The sequence below is a fragment of the Fukomys damarensis genome, unplaced genomic scaffold, assembly GCF_012274545.1.
Source record: "Fukomys damarensis isolate Sample0158 unplaced genomic scaffold, DMR_v1.0_HiC HiC_scaffold_19, whole genome shotgun sequence".
In the NCBI taxonomy this organism is placed as follows: Eukaryota; Metazoa; Chordata; class Mammalia; order Rodentia; family Bathyergidae; genus Fukomys; species Fukomys damarensis.
In genome coordinates, this window is record NW_022900931.1 from 68,457,018 (window position 1) to 68,463,828 (window position 6,811).

At 37.6% G+C, this 6,811-nt stretch overlaps 1 pseudogene; it reads left to right on the forward strand.

The window, feature by feature from the left end:
* Positions 1 to 5,682: 5,682 nt before the first annotated feature.
* Positions 5,683 to 6,790, forward strand: LOC117286915 (annotated as a pseudogene).
* The last annotated feature ends 21 nt before the right edge of the window (positions 6,791 to 6,811 follow it).

The following is a 6,811-nucleotide window of genomic DNA, read 5'->3' on the forward strand; positions in this document are numbered from 1 at the left end:
CTTCATAGCTTTTCTCAAAGTATACCTCCACACACCCGTCCTTCTGTAGCCATGTATATATAATATTCTGTATCCTTGCTGCTACAAGTGGCTTCTTAAAACCTTCAACACTAACCCTTCAATCCAACTAAAAAGCCTCCAACAAACCTGGCTCATAGCTAACTTCCCCCCGTGATTATTTTCTCTTATTTATGTTTCCCTTTACTAACCTACCCTCCTTTTTCACCCTTCTCTCTCTCTCTTCCTTCTACTTCTCCTTCTATGTTTCAGAACAGCTGCTAATAACAATAGAATATAGGCAGCAAAGAGTATTGAAAAAAGGTTAAAGTGGAAGTGGAAGTTTTAAAAGTTACATATGTATCTTTTATACATATAAAAGATGTATGATTGGATTTGTTGGTGTTGTTATATCCAGAAGCAAAACTTTACTCAAAATACAGAGTCCAAACCACTTAAGTTAAATAGTTAGAGGGATAACATATAATCTATGGACAAATAATTTTGAAATCACATCACAGAGAGGCAGTATTTTACTAAAAAGATCTTAAAATCAATGACAGAAAGTAGTTTATGACAAACAAATGGGAACATCATATTAAATGGAAAGAACAAAACCTTCCCTCTAAAATTAGGAACGAGACAAGGATGTCCATCATCACCACTTCTACTCAACACAGTACTAGAAACATCAGCCAACACAATCTGGCCAGAGAAAGAAAGAAAAAGAACATGTACAAGAAAGGGAAAAACCAAACTATCATTTACAGATGACATGGTACTCTACATAGAACACCCAAAGAATTCCACCAAAAACTGCTTAAATTTAATTTTTTTTGTACTGGGGATCGAACTCAGGGCTTTGCATTTGCAAGGAAGGCATGGTGCCACTGAACTAAATCCCCAGCCCAGGACTTAATAATATCAGCAATGTCGTAGGGTACACAATCAACATAAAAATTAATAGCATCCATGTATAGCAATAATTAACTCACTGAGAAGAATTAGGGAGAGAATACCATTCTCAATAACATGAAGAAAAATTGAATGTCTAGAAATTACCTAACCAGGGAAGTGAAAGACAGCTACAATGAAATCTACAGTTCTCTGAAAAAGGAGATCAAAAAGAACATCAGAAAATTGAAAGACATCCCCTGTTCCTCAGTAAGTAGAACCAATATTGTCAATATGATCATACTCCCAAAACTCATACGTACATTCAGTGCAATCCTAATCAAAATACCAAGAGCATTCTTTATAAAACTGAGAATCCCAAAATTCACATGGAACCAAAAGAGACTCAGAAATACAAAGGCAATCTTGGATAACAAGAGACAAGCAGGAGGCATCACAATACCTGACTTCAAGCTATACTACAAAGCAGCAGTGATAAAAAGTGGCATGGTATTGGCATAAAAACAGACACATGAATCAATAGGAAAGAATAGAAGATACAGAAACATCCTCACATTCAGCTATTTGATCAACAAAGGGCCCAAAGACATATGTTGGAGGAAAGACAGCCTTTTTGACAAGCTGTGCTGGGAAAATTGGCCATCTATATGTCAGAGAGACACATATCTTTCACCCTGTACTAAAATAAAATCAAAATGATCCAAGGATGTAAGCATAAAAGCAAAAATAATCTACTGGAAGATTAAAAAAAAAAGTAAAACTCTTGAAGTTATAGACATGGCAGAGAAATTTGTAAAAAGAATTCCAATTGCACAAGAGATAACATCAAGAAACAACAAATGAGATTATATCAATTCATAAAGTTTCTGTACAGCAAAAGAAATGACCAACAGAGTGAACTGACAACCTACAGAACAGGAAAACAAATTTGCCAGCTATTCCTCAGCCAGAAGACTATTATCTAGAATATATAAAGAACTTTAAAAAAAGACCCCTCCAGAATAAAAGACCCAATCAAAAAATGAGCAGCTGAAATGAATAGACACTCCTTAAAAGAAGTATGAATGACCAACAAACACATGAAAGAATACTCATCATCACTGACCATCACAAAAACTCACATTAAAACAACACTGCATATTCAATCTTATCCCAGAAAGAATGGCAATCATCAAGAAATAAAATGATAACAAATGCTGTTGTGGCTGCAGTTTAAAAGGGACCCTCCTATACTGTTTGTAGGAATATAAAGAAGTAAAAGCATTATGGAAATCAGTATGGAGATTTTTTATAAAATAAATTCAGTCAGCTATTCTTCTTCCAGATAATTTCCTTAAAGAGCTAATAAGGACATTGTATTATAGCAATGCATGCATACCAGTGCTTGTAGCAGCACACTTCATAATAGCTAAATCCTGGAAATGGTCAATATGTGCATCAATAAATGAATGGATACAAAAGTGGTACTTTTACACAATGGAATACTACTTGGCTATAAAGAAGGATACATTTGAGACATTTTTGGAAAATGGATTCAACTGGAAAATGTAATGTTAAATGAAATAAACCAGCACACAAACTTAAATAGCATATCATTTATCTCATGTAATTCCAAGTACAAATAAAGAGCAAAATAAAGGATTGATAATAGATCAGGGAGATAGATCTTGTAAATTGGAAGGGTGAGGGGGATGGTGGGAGGAGAAGAGCATACAAGAGGATTTAGCATGCGTGATATACGTAATCATTATACGTTGCAAACATGAACAAAAGACTTGTTAATAATAACAATAATAATGAAAATTGGGAGGAAGAATTTAGAGTCTGAGGGAGGTGGGCAGGGAAGGGGAGGGAAATATAAAGACTCAAGATATGTTAAGTACAAATACCCACTCGCCAAGACAAATGGAAACATAATGTATTGCAAACGTACTAATGAAATAAAATGATATATAAATACCTATGTTTCATGTACAATTTTTTGTAATAGTCAAGGTATAAAATAGTGTAAATTCTTAACATATTGCTGGATTTTAAAAATTTGAGATACCTTTGGATAAAAGATCTTTTGGTGACAACAGAAATAAACCTTGAAGTCATTGTGTTGAGTGAAATAAGCCAAACAGGAAGGGAAAACTTCCAAATGATCTCACTTATACGCGGCTTCTCGAACAGCTTGTTTCATGTGAACAGAGCAGAGCAGTTATCAGCTCTTGTGCTATGGCTGAATTGGGAAGAACTTGATCAAGTGGCAAATTTTTGAAGCTATGTAGGATGAAAAAAGTGTAAAATGATCATTCACAATAACTTTCTACACTAGAAATCCATCGAGGAGAGATTTTATGTGTTTTTTAAAGTATAACAATTATGTTAAGAGGCTATGGCTAGTTTTCTTATTTATAGTAATCCCCTCAATATGTACTTGTACATTGGTGGGGCACGCCTGTAATCCCAGCACTCAGGAGACTGAGGCAGGAGGATCTCTGAGTTTGAGACCAGCCTGGGCTACATAGTGAGTTCCAGGTTAAGTCTCAACTACATAGTAAGACCCTGTCTCAAAAAACAACAAAAAAATGTACATCATAGTAGCATATTCTACCCTGCAAGGACAATTTTAAAGATAATTTTATGAGGTTCCCAGAAAGAAAGAAATATAACTAAATTCAAGCTGTTTACAACAGGTATGTAATCTTTCTCTCTCTACTACTACTACTTGGCATTGAAGCAGGGCCTTTGTACTGAGCTACATACTCAGACCTTTTTAAAAATGTGGACACAGCATCTTGTTAAGTCTATAGGCCACCCAAGCAGAGCTCAAAATTGTGATCTTCCTGCCAAAGCCTACCAAAGTGCTGGGTTTATTTGTGACTACATAAACATTTTTTGTCTATCAAGTACTTGGAATGTAATCTGTGTCCTGAAGAAAAATGATGCTCAAACCTTTTATGAAATACAAGATTTCATGTTTCAAGTTCAGCTTTCATGTCTAATTTATATATTTTCTTACCTAGGTCTTTTGCTGCACTCAATTATATTTTATTTGCTACATGCCTTCCACTACAAGTTGTAATTGAGAGTTGCTGTATGAGGACTTTGCTCTGTGTGTTTCTATTACATGCTCTTTGGATTTTTAAATATGCTATATTTCAAATTATTTTTAAACGTTACATATACTACATATAAACACATAATGAAATAGCTGACTCAATCCGTATATTTCTTCATATGTAGTATATACAGCTTCACATACATGTAAGCAAAAACACCAAACCTGCTCTGTTTTGATTTCACCCATTTTATCTCCATAGTGACTTAGCTTTCTGACACCTCAGTGAACTACTAAATAATTGAGGGGGAGAAAGCGGAAGGGAGTATGGGTGCCCAGTGTTCTTTTCTGAAGTTCATATTCATTTCAGTTGCACTTTTCGGTTAGTTTGCACAGAGTCGCATACGTGGTCTCCAATGGGCCTTAATTTCTGTTCGTGGCATGATATTCCCACTTTCCCTCTTGGCAAGCCCTGCTGACTTCCTGTACATCCAATCATAGCATCACGGATGGTGCAGTTCAGAAGGCTGACAAGCAGACAGCAAGGTCTGTGGGGCAAACAGCTTCCCACAGGAGCGCAAGATCCAGGGGGACCCACGTGCCTTCCTGTCCCTCCCCAGGCTCAGGCCTCACTTTTCTGATCCCTACAAGTGAGATCCGTATGCACAGCATGGAAATCAAGCACCTCCACCACTTACTCCTTTGCTCTTTGGAGATGCTTAACATGTAGGAGAAACTTTTAATTATTTCTGGGAATTTGGAATTGCAAAGTTTTCAGAAAGACAAGTAGGAAGCCTGCACTGCCATTGACACCAGAGGAAAAGCGATCGTTTCTGTCCCATGGGGATGTGCAGTCACAGCGTCACCAACCTTTATCTCCACCACGGCCCTTGCGCCTGCCCCCCTGAGGTCCTGTTAGTAGGCAGGAAACAGGTGAGTGTTTGCTCTTTCAGCCCTAGAAAGGCAGACTGCAAGGGATGCAGGAACAGCAGCTCTGGGAAAGGGATCTTTGACTGGAGACTTTTTGGGCTGCAGGCTGATGTGCATCACGGCCACACAGACAGGCCTGGGGACTGCATACGGGCAATCAGGACTCCGTGCTGAGATCTGGGGATCGCTGATGTTTTCCAGCGGAACCCTCACTGGCCATGATTATTAGCGCTAGGTCAGGGTGAGAGCCAAGTCTGTTTTATGATGTTTTAAGACTCTAATTTGGAAATTGCTAGGACTTTGAAGGTACCATAGAGTAATCACAGAGAAGTTTCATGAAATTCGTTTTCTGTAAATCTGTGTATCTGTGAGTATACACAATGGAGTCGATTGTATCATCCAGTTATGTGTATAAAAATCCAATGTGTAGTAGTAGACAAATGAAATAATCCTATTCTAACTTGTATAGTAGGTGCTTAATTGAGATAGTAAATACATTGTCACTGTCAAGGTGATATAGAACACATGACAGGCTTGGAATTTTGTTTTGCGTTGGTGCCCAACTTTCCCTACTGATATTACAGAAACAAACTTTCAGGACTCAGCGTTTTTCACAAGGTCTTCTTCGATTAAATTTCCATTAATTTTCTTTGCATCTCTCTTTCATGTCAGTTTTTCCCTGAACTTGATTCTATGGTTCCTATGTTCATTTTATATTCTTGTGCAGTATTTTAATGTTTTACAAATTAGAGAATAAGTTTAATTTGAATATTTATTCAAATTACTGACATAACCACACATTTCTTATGCAAGTTTAATTTAGTTTGCTCTCAAAATAATTCATCACTATTTAAATACCATTTTCCAGGCATAGGACAAACTACAGCATTTTTCTGTAATTTGTGTCCTGTGTTCTTCTGGCAAGAAGTGAAATGAATACTTTTGTTCTTACTATAATTTTTATATATTTATCCACACTCAGTAAACATCCTGGGAACGGTAAATTACCCAGTGTATGCACATTTATTAAGAATCCTCAAACTCATTCATTATTCTTCAGTATGTATGGGCCAGTTGAATAATATTTCGATCATAATGGGAATATTTTAAAAACCTTTTAAGTATTTTTAGGGTTCAATAAGTATACATATGTTTTTATTTTTGAACAACACAACTCGGGAACTAGGTACCTTATACAATGCTACAAGATTACATGATGTTGTTACAAGGAGGCTACTCTGGTTCAAAGCCAGACTCCATTAAAACTTGTGTGAGCTCTTGCGGCTAAAGTCTCCTGGAGGGGAGGCCGTGGCCTGGAAAATGGTGGACAGAAAGGCGGGAGAGCAGAACCCTGAGAAGCCGAAGCCAGCTGGAGCCGCCGGAGTAAAGGAGGGGAAAGTTCCAGTCGCAGCGCTAGGAAGCGATGCAGCTGAGGAAGAAGCTGCTGACCTCCCAACGAAGCCTACGAAGATCTCCAAGCTTGGATTTGCCGCAGGTACTCGGACAACAGAGAAAGCATCAGCTACGGCCATCAAACTTGGATCAAGTGAGGCTAAGACACGCTTCCAACTCTTGCTCCAAAAGCCCTTTCAGTAGCAGCAGCTTTTAATGAAGATGAAGATCGTGTAGCAGAGGAAAGGCCTCCAGAAGCAAAGATGAGGATGGACAATCCTGAAGGGATACTCCAGCATCGGCTGGACCACACTCGTTCAGTAAAGGAAAACACGACAACCACAAGCTACAAGCTTTGGGAACAATATATAAAATCTCATTTTGAAAACGTCCATGACCGAGACAAGTAAATGATGTGTTCTGAATTGGGGTGTGGGGTGGGTGTAAAGTTAAAAGGAACAGTTTCCTTTTTTAAAGAATGCTGTCAGACTCTTTGGAGCCACATTTTGTTTTTCCCCTTTTTTTTTTTTT